General features: G+C 38.5%; 7 non-coding genes across 7 annotated transcripts; all 7 read left to right on the plus strand.

Annotated features, from left to right (window-relative positions):
- Positions 1–567: 567 nt before the first annotated feature.
- Positions 568–641, plus strand: TRNAT-AGU (transfer RNA threonine (anticodon AGU)). The gene has a single exon. It is a non-coding gene; the product is annotated as a tRNA-Thr (tRNA).
- A 1,724-nt stretch (positions 642–2,365) lies between these two features.
- On the plus strand, positions 2,366–2,439 carry TRNAT-AGU (transfer RNA threonine (anticodon AGU)). The gene has a single exon. It is a non-coding gene; the product is annotated as a tRNA-Thr (tRNA).
- Positions 2,440–2,876: 437 nt separating this feature from the next.
- Positions 2,877–2,949, plus strand: TRNAT-CGU (transfer RNA threonine (anticodon CGU)). The gene has a single exon. It is a non-coding gene; the product is annotated as a tRNA-Thr (tRNA).
- A 430-nt stretch (positions 2,950–3,379) lies between these two features.
- Positions 3,380–3,453, plus strand: TRNAT-AGU (transfer RNA threonine (anticodon AGU)). The gene has a single exon. It is a non-coding gene; the product is annotated as a tRNA-Thr (tRNA).
- Positions 3,454–8,249: 4,796 nt separating this feature from the next.
- On the plus strand, positions 8,250–8,322 carry TRNAT-UGU (transfer RNA threonine (anticodon UGU)). Its single transcript has one exon. It is a non-coding gene; the product is annotated as a tRNA-Thr (tRNA).
- A 940-nt stretch (positions 8,323–9,262) lies between these two features.
- TRNAT-CGU (transfer RNA threonine (anticodon CGU)) lies at positions 9,263–9,335 on the plus strand. Its single transcript has one exon. It is a non-coding gene; the product is annotated as a tRNA-Thr (tRNA).
- Positions 9,336–10,574: 1,239 nt separating this feature from the next.
- Positions 10,575–10,647, plus strand: TRNAT-CGU (transfer RNA threonine (anticodon CGU)). Its single transcript has one exon. It is a non-coding gene; the product is annotated as a tRNA-Thr (tRNA).
- Positions 10,648–12,866: the final 2,219 nt, after the last annotated feature.

The raw sequence follows: 12,866 nt of genomic DNA on the forward strand, positions 1-12,866 counted from the left end.
TAATAGCAGGAAACAAATTTTCATCATCAACAATAAATTATTCATGAATTTTATTTCATGGATGTTGGTACTGTGGCTTAGTGGTTAAAGGGCCTGTCTCGTAAACAGAAAATCCTGAGTTCAAATCTCAGCAGCACCCAACTGTTTTCTCAATGATTTAGAAATAATTTTCATCAAACAAGTCTTGAATACAATTTAAGAATAAACGTCTGGTTCTATGAACTTTAGAAAAAGATATCATAAAACGAAATAAAATACTTGGTATTGTGAAGATTTTTGTAGGAATGCATTGACTGAAATAGCGAAAAGAAAATGACAAAGAACAAGATAGAGCTGAATGATCACTCGGTTGTTGAATACAACTAATCCATTCTTCAGCAAGGTATATTTTAAAATTCTATGAATAGGGTAAACTTCAAATTAGAGAGGTGTTTATGAATAAGTGAAGCGTCTTCATCTAAAGTGTTTGAGTAGAGAAGACTGTGAACTTAAAATATTATGAAAGTGAAAAAACAATATTCTCTTGAACACCATTAAGTAAAGTCTTTCAAACTTAAGCTTCAAGGGGGTGCTGTGGCTTCGCTGGTTAAAGCGCCTGTCTAGTAAACAGGAGATCCTGAGTTCAACTCTCAGCAGTACCTTGCTTTTCTCTTTGTTATATAACAAATCATTTTCATTAGGTCCTATTTTGATACAATTAAAATATAAAAGTCTGATTAATCTTACTGTTGAACAGATCATCTTAAACCTCATAAAAACCCAAGTATTTTCAAGCTTATAGAGTGAATACTGTTATTGCAAAATAAAAAAAGACATATCTATGAAAAAGACGTAGATGACATTACTACCCCGATTTGAGCAATATTAATGCCATCATGAAAAAAAAATTGTAAAGTATTCAAGACATGAAATTGGGTTTTATAAGAGTACCTGTTTATTAAAACGTATTGATACTTGTTAAGTGATTGAGTATCTTTTCGTTTTTAAGATTACAGGAAACACATTTTCATCATCAGCAATAAATTATTTATGTATTTTGTTTATTGATGTTGGTGCTGGGGCTTAGCTGGTTAAAGCCCATGTCTAATAAACAGGAGATCCTGAGTTCAACTCTCAGCAGCGCCTTGCTTTTCTCTTTGTTATATAACAAATCATTTTCATTAGGTCTTATTCTGATACAATTAAAATGTAAAAGTCTGATTCATCTTACTGTTGAACAGATCATCTAAAACCTCATAAAAACTCAAGTAATTTCAAGATTATATAGTAAATACTGTTATTGCTAAATGAAAACAAAGATGTCTATGAGAAAGACGTAGATGACATTACTACCTCGATTTGAGCAATATTAATGCTTTCATGAAAAAAAAATTGTAAAGTATTCAAGAAATGAAATTGGGTTTTATAAAGAGTACCTGTTTATTAAAACGTATTAATACTTGTTTAGTGATTGAGTATCTTTTCGCGTTTAAGATTACAATATATATAAAGAAGAATTTATAGCAGGAAACAAACTTTCATCATCAGCAATAAATAGGAAAATCCTTTACAATGCAACTTTTACCACGCAGTGCCTTTACGACGCAAATTTTACAACTCAAACCATTACAACTTATTGCGCTGGGGGGGGCTCTAGGATAGGGAATAGATTTAGTTTACTATCCAACACCTTCACTACTATCCATGGGGACTGGAGTTGGAATAGTAAAGTAAACTATTCACTATCCAGCACCCCAAAGCACTATGCGTTGTAAAGGCATGCTTTGTAAAAACCGCGTTGTAAAGGCATGCGTGGTAAAGGCATGCGTTGTAATGTCATACATCCGCAATAAATTATTTATGTATTTTTTTTTATTGATGATGGTGCTGTGGCTTAGTGGCTAAAGCGCCTGTCTCGTAAAAACGAAATACTGAGTTCAAATCTCAGCAGCACCCAACTGTTTTCTCCATGCTTTAGAAATAGCTTTCATCAAACAAGTGTTGAATACAATTTAAGAATAAACATCTGGTTCTATGAACTTTAGAAAAAGTTATCATAAAAAGAAATAAAATACTTGGTATTGTGAAGATTTTTGTAGGAATGCATTGACTGAAATAGCGAAAAGAAAATGACAAAGAACAAGGTAGAGCCAAATGATCACTCGGTTGTTGAATACAACTAATCCATTCTTCAGCAAGGTATATTTTAAAATTCTATGAATAGGGTACACTTCAAATTAGAGAGGTGTTTTTGAATAAGTGAAGCGTCTTCGTCTAAAATGTTTGAGTAGAGAAGACTGTGAGCTTAGAAAATATTATGAAAGTGAAAAAACAATATTCTCTTGAACACCATAAAGAAAAGTCTTTCAAACTTAAGACTCAAGGGGGTGCTGTTGCTTAGCTGGTTAAAGCGCCTGTCTAGTAAACAGGAGATCCTGAGTTCAACTCTCAGCAGTGCCTTGCTTTTCTCTTTATTATATAACAAGTCATTTTCATTAGGTCCTATTTTGATATAATTAAAATATAAAAATCTGATTAATCTTACTGTTGAACAGATCATCTTAAACCTCATAAAAACCCAAGTATTTTCAAGATTATAAAGTGAATGCTGTTATTGCAAAATAAAAAAAGACATATCTATGAAAAAGACGTAGATGACATTACTACCTCTATTTGAGCAATATTAATGCCTTCATGAAAAGAAAATTGTAAAGTATTCAAGAAATGAAATTGAGTTTTATAAGGGTACTTGTTTATTAAAACTCATTAATACTTGTTTAGTGATTGAGTATCTTTTTGTGATTAAGATTACAGTACATATAAAGAAGAATTAATAGCAGGAAACAAATTTTCATCATCAACAATAAATTATTCATGAATTGTATTTTGTTGACATTGGTGCTGTGGCTTAGTGGTTAAAGCGCCTGTCTCGTAAACAGGAAATCCTGAGTTCAAATCTCAGCAGCACCTAACTGTTTTCTCCATGCTTTAGAAATAATTTTCAGCAAACAAGTGTTGAATACAATTTAAGAATAAACGTCTGGTTCTATGAACTTTAGAAAAAGTTATCATACAACGAAATAAAATACTTGGTATTGTGAAGATTTTTGTAGGAATGCATTGACTGAAATAGCGAAAAGAAAATGACAAAGAACAAGATAGAGCCGAATGATCACTCGGTTGTTGAATACAACTAATCCATTCTTCAGCAAGGTATATTTTAAAATTCTATGAATAGAGCACACTTCAAATTAGAGAGGTGTTTTTGAATAAGTGAAGCGTCTTCATCTAAAGTGTTTGAGTAGAGAAGACTGTGAACTTAGAAAAGAATATGAAAGTGAAAAAGCAATATTCTCTTGAACACCATAAAGAAAAGTCTTTCAAAGTTCAGACTCAAGGGGGTGCTGTGGCTTAGCTGGTTAAAGCACCTGTTTAGTAAACAGGAGCTCCTGAGTTCAACTCTCAGCAGTGCCTTGCTTTTCTCTTTGTTATATAACAAATCATTTAAACAGATCAATCGGCAGTTTATCAGGACCTGCTGCTTTACCTGAAGATAATAATGATAATGCAGCGCTGACCTCTAAAAGTGTAATTTCTTTGTCAAGTTCTTCTTTGGTGGCATCATCTAATAGCTTCATACCCTCAGGGTTAATAAGAAAAGTATCCAAATAATCTATTATATCTTTTTCCATAGCTGGGGTTTCATCCGAGTAAAGATTTTGATAGTACCTTTGAAATTGATAATTAGTATCTTTAGCGTGGGAAAAGGTCTGACCATTATCTACTATTGAGGAGATATTGTTCCTAACATTTTTCTGGCGTGTAGAGAGTGCCAATTGTCTGCCCACTTTCTCCCTGCTTTCATAAACATGTTTCCTATGTGCTTGATATGTTTGGGCAGCTTTCTGGCTAAGTTTAGTATTTAGTTCCGATTTCAACAGTGTTACCTGTATCATCGAATGGGTGGCTTCTTGTTTATGTATAATCTTGGCACTATGTTCTTCTTCAGCTTTAGCTAGGGCTGCGATTTTCAGTTCATATTCTTTTTTAAGAATTTTTCCATTTTTGTTTTGGAAGCTGATGGTCTCGCCCCTTAGTGCAGTTTTATAGGTATCCCACACAATATTCCTTGGCGCACTAAAACGATTCATATTAAAAAATTCATCAGTTCAGATTCTCATATGATTAATATATTCATTGTTAGAAAGTAGCTTCCTATCGAAGGACCAGGAATTCTTTTGAGTAGGATTGATATCATAAGTAGTTAGCAAAACTAAAGGATTATGATCCGAGATTATTTTCGGTGGCTTGTTTATATGTGAATAAGGTACTAAATCCTGGGACGTGAAGATATAGTCTATCCGGACATGCTTCTGATGAGGGTGGGAAAAGTATGTATAACCGTGATCAGCGGGATTGTTCTGTGTCCAAATATCAGTTAAACCCAAACCATAAACCAAACTTTTGACAGCACTGTATACCCTTGGTTTCCTGCCCATATATTTCTGTTTTGGTATTTGCATTTGCACCGAGACTACAGGTATAATTGAGATGTTAAAGTCGCCACATAAAATTAACGGGCCTTGCCACGTAGCTAATTCTATTTCCAGGTTTTGAAATATTGCGGGGTCATCATGATTTGATCCATAAATGGAGCATATAGTAATTCTGTTAGCCAATTTGACAATTGCCCATCTTCCATGTGCGTCAGCTAGGTGACGTATTCCCTGTCCAAGACTGGATTTTGCAAAAATAGCAACACCCCTTATAGTTGAAGATTGGGATGTTGTTATTAACAAGTTGTATCCCTTAAGATTTAATAGGGCACTTTTACTCCAAGGAATATGTGTCTCCTGGATGCACAGAACATCAACGGGATTTAATTTCATTAATTCCCCCAGTCTAAGACGCTTATCTCTAGATAAGAGCCCTCCTACATTCCAGGATTGAATAGTTAGTTTAGCCATTGTTAATATAGTAAGGTTGCCTAATAATTTTGTTCCAGTAAAGACTTTTGTCCTGTCGTACCTCCTCTGCTGATGTTTCAGAAATTATACATACTCTTGCTGATAAGCCTGGTTTATTTTTTATTTTTACCCCCTCGTCCCCACACTCTCCCCTTTCCACTACCCCAAGAGTCCCTCCCAAAACCCCTCCCCAAAAATTACTCCCTTTCTCCCTCTCCCCCTTTTGTAGGCATTCAGACTCCACCAGAGTCTGTGTGATGAAGTTGATGCACCTCTACTGAGCTACCGTTGACAACAACAACAAGTCAATATCAAAGAATATTGGGCGTGATGGTAATAATAATAATAAAGAAAAAGAAAAAGACAAAAGAAAAGAAAATTAGGTCATGTCCATAACGTTGGCTAATTAATTTCTATAAACCTCTGTAACCTGTCAGACATCAATGTAGTTCTCAGCAAGCCAGCCAACCAATTTTTACAGAGATATCATCAAATACATAATACAGACCAATCAAAAAAAATTATTATTGTTTCTTAAATATGTACCTGATGCGTCTATTGATCTCTAAACTTTATCTAGGATATCTCATCAAGATAAGATTTTGCTTTTATTTCGGACTGGAAAAACTTTGTCTGACCACCATGAACAATTTTTAGTCTTGCAGGATTATTCAAGAATGCCAAAGCTCCCTTTTCTTGAAATGGTTTGATCAATAGGCGTAGTCGCCATCGTCTTTCCACTGTAGCGTGGCAAAAATCGGGCCTTAAAAAAAATGAGAAATCACTGAAAGAAATTTTACGATCCGGTCTGGCTTTCTCTGCTATCGCCTGGCGTAGCAAGAAGTTTCCGAAATATACTAAGATGGCCCGGGGGTACACCCCCGGCTTAGGTGGTAGCTTCAACGGGACTCTATGGGCCCGTTGAATTTCCATATCCCAGTTCCAATCTTGAATTTCAGGCATAGACTCGATAAACAGTTTGATAACGAAGGCTCGCACATTCTCCCCTTCCATTTTCTCCGGTACACCTAAAATGCGCAAATTATTGCGTCGCTGCCTGTTTTCATGGTACTGAAGCTTCCACTTAATATCCATCAGTTCTGCTTCTTGAAGCTTGATTTTTTTAGAATTCTCCGAGGAATCTTTTTCAGCCGACATCACCCTTACCTCCATTTCTGTCACTCTTTCACCTATATGGTTGCAGGTTTTGGTAAGCTTCTTGACAGCCCCTTGCATTTTGCGCAGATCTGCCTGGGACCTTTTGCTATCAAGTGCAGTCTCTTCTCTGTGAGCTGCTATCGCTTGCAAGATAGTTTCAACTGCGGTGGGAGGTATCTCCGTGGTAGCCGGGGTAGCAACCTGGTAGTTATCAAGTTGACGTGGGTTATTTTGCGTAATTTTAAGCGCTACCTCAGACTTAGATTTAGACTTAACCTTAGCTTTGACGGTGTTGACATTATGCCTCCCTTCCCCATAGCTATCTTCTGAAGAGTAAGGGTGAGGTTCCGATACCTCATCTTCCTCCTCTTCCTCCTCTGCCTCCGTAGATTCGTAGCTCTCTGACCATTCTCCCACAGCATCAGCTCCAACCTCTCCGGTTTCATCAGAAAAGGAGTAGAATTCACTAAGATCTTTATACCCTTGGTCACCCTCCAGGATCTGAACATTTTGGATCTGGGTTGCATTCGGGATTAACTCAGAAATAACTTCATTAATTACAGTCTGCTCAGGGTGAATATGTGGAGGTCTAGCCATTATCTCTTCAGTAGAGGCTATGTGTTGAGTCGGTGTTTTATGCATAGTTTTGTTTTTGTTTAACTCTGTTTCCAGAGTCAGTTTTGTCAATTCAGTCTGCACTCCCAAGATATTTCCACCAGGGTCTGTAAATGACATAGCATGCCCCTCCTCCACTTGGTTCGTATTAGTTTCTAGCCCCTCTGCAGTCTCAGTGTTTTGTGTGGGTTCGGGGGTCCCGGGGGTCTCAATAACCAACAGATTGGTAGGTGTATCGTCAATTATAGGCTGAATAATGGCGGAGACATTTTGGGAGTCAGGTATTACATTGTTCGAGCTCAAAACGCCATTAGACTGAGACTGAGACATAGTAAGGGCTGGGAGGCTTTCATCTAATATGTGAGTCTGACCGTCATTCACAAACATGGATGTCGATGATTCATTCTCAGCCTCGGGTTGTGAGCTAGCTTGGCCCAATTGTTTCTTTAGTAATAAATCAAGTACTGACCTCCCCCCAGCAGTACTTAACTTTCTTCTAGAAGCGAGGACTTCTTGTCTTGGAGTGTTACTTGCAGGCAGCGTTGTTTGTTGCTTCTTCGACCACAGGGCTTTGGCTGGTATGCTGTCGGAGTCTCCCCCATCCAATGAGCCTTCGCGTTGCTGCCGCTCCGCTTCCTTACGGAGTACCTTGGTTGCCTTCGCAACCCGCGCTCTGGCTGCGGCAGCCGAGGCATTTTTTGGTGGCGGCATCGCTGCTCTCGCTGCCCTCGTTATCCTCAGCGTCCTTCTCTGTAAGCGTGGCAGCGCCCGGCAGACAAAACCAGAGATCACAAGCTCAGTTCTCGAATATGACAGCTGCGCCGCCCGACACACCCACAGGAGCCCGGTCAATGCATGTTGAAATCTTCTTAACACGCTGTGCGGGAAAGCCGCGGCACTCGATGAGGCTCCAGAAAGGTTTGTGTGTTTATCGAGGCTTCCTTTGAAGTTGCAACATTAAAACACTTCTTGTGACATAGCGTCCCGTCAGTAGAAAAGAGAAGGCAAAGATGCAATTAAAGCGTACCCTAGCGTACTTTAGCTTCGATAGACGCTTTTTATTCAGCTCCCCATAGCTTTCCTTTTTCAATAGCCAACAGTCTTTTACTTCAGATTGTGTAAATCGCCATTATGAAGACGGAGCTCAGCGTGGTGCTGCAAACCCGGTCTAGCGTTAGACCGCCATCTTGCCTGCCCAACAATGCCAAAACCCAAGTATTTTCAAGGTTATATAGTGAATACTGTTATTTCAAAATGAAAACAAACATGTCTATGAGAAAGACGTAGATGACAGTACTACCTCGATTTGAGCAATATTAATGCCTTCATGAAAAGAAAATTGTAAAGTATTCAAGAAATGAAATTGGGTTTTATAAGAGTACTTGTTTATTAAAACTTATTAATACTTGTTTAGTGATTGCGTATCCTTTTGTGATTAAGATTACAGTACATATAACGAAGAATTTATAGCAAGAAACAAATTTTCATCATCGACAATAAATTATTCATGAATTTTCTTTAATTGATGTTGGTGCTGTGGCTTAGTGGTTAAAGCGCCTGTCTTGTAAACAGGAAATCCTGAGTTCAAATCTCAGCAGCACCTAACTGTTTTCTCCATGCTTTAGAAATAATTATCATCAATCAAGTGTTAAATACAATTTAAGAATAAACGTCTGGTTCTATGAACTTTAGAATAAGTTATCATAAAAAGAAATAAAATACTTGGTATTGTGAAGATTTTTGTAGGAATGCATTGACTGAAATAGCGAAAAGAAAATGACAAAGAACAAGATAGAGCCGAATGATCACTCTGTTGTTGAATACAACTAATCCATTCTTCAGCAAGGTATATTTTAAAATTCTATGAATAGGGTAAACTTCAAATTAGAGAGATGTTTTTGAATAAGTGAAGCGTCTTCATCTAAAGTTTTTGAGTAGAGAAGTCTGTGAACTTAGTAAAGAATATGAAAGTGAAAAAGCAATATTCTCTTGAACACCATAAAGAAAAGTCTTTCAAAGTTAAGTCTCAAGGGGGTGCTGTGGCTTAGCTGGTTAAAGTGCTTATCTAGTAAATAGAAGATCCTGAGTTCAACTCTCAGCAGTGCATTGCTTTTCTTTTTGTTATATAACAAATCCTTTTCATTAGGTCTTATTCTGATACAATTAAAATATAAAAGTCTGATTCATCTTACTGTTGAACAGATCATCTAAATCCTCTTAAAAACCCAAGTATTTTCAAGATTATAGAGTGAATACTGTGATTGCAAAATAAAAAAGACATATCTATGAGAAAGACGTAGATGACATTACTACCTCGATTTGAGCAATATTAATGCCTTCATGAAAAGAAAATTGTAAAGTATTCAAGAAATGAAATTGGGTTTTATAAGAGTACCTGTTTATTAAAACGTATTGATACTTGTTTAGTGATTGAGTATCTTTTCGTTTTTAAGATTACAATATATATAAATAAGAATTTATAGCAGGAAAAACATTTTCATCATCAGCAATAAATTATTTATGTATTGTTTTTTATTGACTTTGGTGCTGTGGCTTAGTGGTTAAAGCGCCTGTCTCGTAAACAGGAAATCCTGAGTTCAAATCTCAGCAGCACCTAACTGTTTTCTCCATGCTTTAGGAATAATTTTCATCAAACAAGTGTTGAATACAATTTAAAATAAACATCTGATTCTATGAACTTTAGAATAAGTTATCATAAAATGAAATAAAATACTTGGTATTGTGAAGATTTTTGTAGGAATGCATTGACTGAAATAGCAAAAAGTAAATGACAAAGAGCAAGATAGTGCAGATTGATCACTCTATTGTTGAATACAACTAATATATTCTTCAGCAAGGTATTTTTTAAAATTCTATGAGTAGGGTAAACTTCAAATTAGAGAGATGTTTTTGAATAAGTGAAGCGTCTTCATCTAAAGTGTTTGAGTAGAGAAGTTTGTGAACTTAGAAAATAATATGAAAGTGAAAAACAATATTCTCTTGAACACCATAAAGAAAAGTCTATAAAAGTTAAGTTTCAAGGGGGTGCTGTGGCTTAGCTGGTTAAAGCGCCTATCTAGTAAACAGGAAATCCTGAGTTCAACTCTCAGCAGCGCCTCACTTTTATCTTTGTTATATAACAAATCATTTTCATTAGGTCCTATTTTGATACAATTAAAATATAAAAGTCTGATTCATCCTACTGTTGAACAGATCATCTAAAACCTCATAAAAACCCAAGTAATTTCAAGATTATATAGTGAATACTGTTATTGCAAAATGAAAACAAACATGTCTATGAGAAAGACGTAGATGACATTACTACTTCAATTTGAGCAATATTAATGCCTTCATGAAAAAAACAATTGTAAAGTATTCAAGAAATGAATTTGGGTTTTATAAGAGTACCTGTTTATTAAAACTTATTAATACTTGTTTAGTGATTGAGTATCTTTTCGTGTTTAAGATTACAATATATATAAAGAAGAATTTATAGCAGGAAACAAACTTTCATCATCAGCAATAAATGGGAAACATCCTTTACAACGCAACTTTTACCACGCAGTGCCTTTACGACGCAACTTTTACAACGCAAACCATTACAACGCATTGCGCTGGGAGGCGCTCTAGGATAGGGAATAGATTTAATTTACTATCCAACACCTTCCCTACTATCCATGGGGACTGGAGTTGGAATAGTAAATTAAACTATTCACTATCCAGCACCCCAAAGCACTATGCGTCTTAAAGGCATGCGTTGTAAAAACCGCATTGTAAAGGCATGCATGGTAAAAGCATGCGTTGTAATGTCATACATCCGCAATAAATTATTTATGCATTTTTTTTATTGACGTTGGTGCTGTGGCTTAGTGGCTAAAGAGCCTGTCTCGTAAACAGGAAATCCTGAGTTCAAATCTCAGCAGCACCCAACAGTTTTTTCCATGCTTTAGAAATAGCTTTCATCAAACAAGTGTTGAATACAATTTAAGAATAAACATCTGGTTATATGAACTTTAGAATAAGTTATCATGAAAAGAAATAAAATACTTGGTATTGTGAAGATTTTTGTAGGAATGCATTGACTGAAATAGCGAAAAGAAAATGACAAAGAACAAGATAGAGCCGAATGATCACACTGTTATTGAATACAACTAAGCCATTCTTCAGCAAGGTATATTTTAAAATTCTATGAATAGGGTAAACTTTAAATTAGAGAGATGTTTTTGAATAAGTGAAGCGTCTTCATCTAAAGTGTTTGAGTAGAGAAGTTTGTGAACTTAGAAAATAATATGAAAGTGAAAAAACAATATTCTCTTGAACACCATTAAGAAAAGTCTTTCAAAGTCTGCAGCTTTCGGAACCACGTCTTTTAGCTGTTCCATGATACTACCATACCATATACTCTTAAGTGCATTATGAACCTCACGGTTAAATGCTATCTTTGGTTTGGCTTTATCAAAACATGTCGAGTAAGGTGTCATACGAATTGGAATACTACCCCCTCGCCAGTTCTGGCGACGGGGGTAGCATTCCACCCTTCTAGAGGGACACGACATGTACATAACCTGAACCCCGGTTAAAGTTAAACAGAGCCTCAGCATCACAAAATGGTTGCTGCCACCACAGACACAAGTCTGACCTCCTGCTGCTGGGAGTCCTTCCAGCGAGGGGGCTTGGACAAAGGGTTTCCTGCCTTGGGAGGTGCTAGCACCACCCCAGACAGGGTTTTGTGTATTGGGTAGGAGAGGGCTGAATAGAATCAGACATGCCTGGGGCACACAAGGTGTCCCTGTGCATAGGCCAGTTCAAACCGGTGCTGGGGCTCTCCAGCCCCAGTCTTGGCGCGAAGCTGGACAAAGGAAAGGGAGTGTAACCACCCCCCTTCCTGGTCCCTCCTAGAGGAGGGACCTAGCCTGTAATCCGGCCCCTAGAATTGGAATAAGAGTAGGAGCTGTGTCCCAGGACTTCAGATCATCCTGAACTAGACTTGAAATACAGAATAAAACTGGACTTCGACATTCTGCTGCACAGAAGACTGAAGAGAATCTCCCTTGTGGCCAAGGAGTGACCACCCTGTGAATACAGGCACCAACCAGCAACTCGACGTCTGATTTGCCGCTGCCTCCCGCCGGAGCCCGAGCCCAAAGCCTGACAAGACGCAGACTCCCAGACATCTCAGAGTCCGATCCACAGTCCCTGAAAAGAAGAGACCCATGGAGGCACCGAGAGACGTGGGACCGGACATCTTGGAAGACCCTCGAGCAGCTGACTGCACAGCACCCGAGGCACCCTCGATGCTGTGCTTTGGGGTTTGAGAAGCCCCAACACCGAGCAGCATTTGCACTGAAGATCAGCCCCCCAGCATCTCCACGATCTGCGTGGGGCCCTTTTGCACTTTGCCACTTGACGCGCCATCCCGGCCACTTGCCACGCGGCTAGCGGCCATCTTGGTGACGAAAACTACAATTTACACTGCTGGTCTGGTTGCTCCAGACTGGCCCTTGCTCCCCTGAAAAGGAGCCCCCGCTCTGACCTTGCTGGTCCGAGTGAGAAGCTTGCATCGATTCCTGCGTGGCTTGCTTTAAAGGCCTGTTTGCTTCAATCAAGTTACCGCCACCGCCATCAGCGAGAGCCTTCGTGGGACAGCTCGTGATCGACTCCTGGACGTGTCTGACCTCTTCGTGTCCACGTGGCTGAAGAGACAATCTTCATTTCATCACCTGTTTGCACCCGACATCGCCTGGTTCCATCCTGGTTCCACGGTAGTCACTGGCTAGTGACTTTGAACATTGTCCCCTATGCTTTCAGGTCTTCACCTCATCAGATCTACCCTTGGATCCACCGGAACTCTTCTCGACAACCCGCCTGCAGCATCTTCAGCTCCAAGCACCATCGACCTGCGTGACGAAACCCGACACTACTTCGCACCTGTGCACCCGCTTCCTGTGGGTGAGGTAACTCAGCAACGCCGGTGTTCCCACACTGGTGTACACCTCTAGTGCCTGTGTCTAAAGTTTTATCCTTGTAGGTCCATCGGAAGGTTCCTTAAACACTAACTTTGTAACTTTTACGCACCATTGACATTGCATTGGTGCATGCGTGCGCTTTAAGCGCTGCACCCGAGTCCCGCGGGCCGTTCCCGACTTC

Source organism: Lissotriton helveticus, chromosome 4_1, assembly GCF_964261635.1.
Source record: "Lissotriton helveticus chromosome 4_1, aLisHel1.1, whole genome shotgun sequence".
Classification (NCBI taxonomy): Eukaryota; Metazoa; Chordata; class Amphibia; order Caudata; family Salamandridae; genus Lissotriton; species Lissotriton helveticus.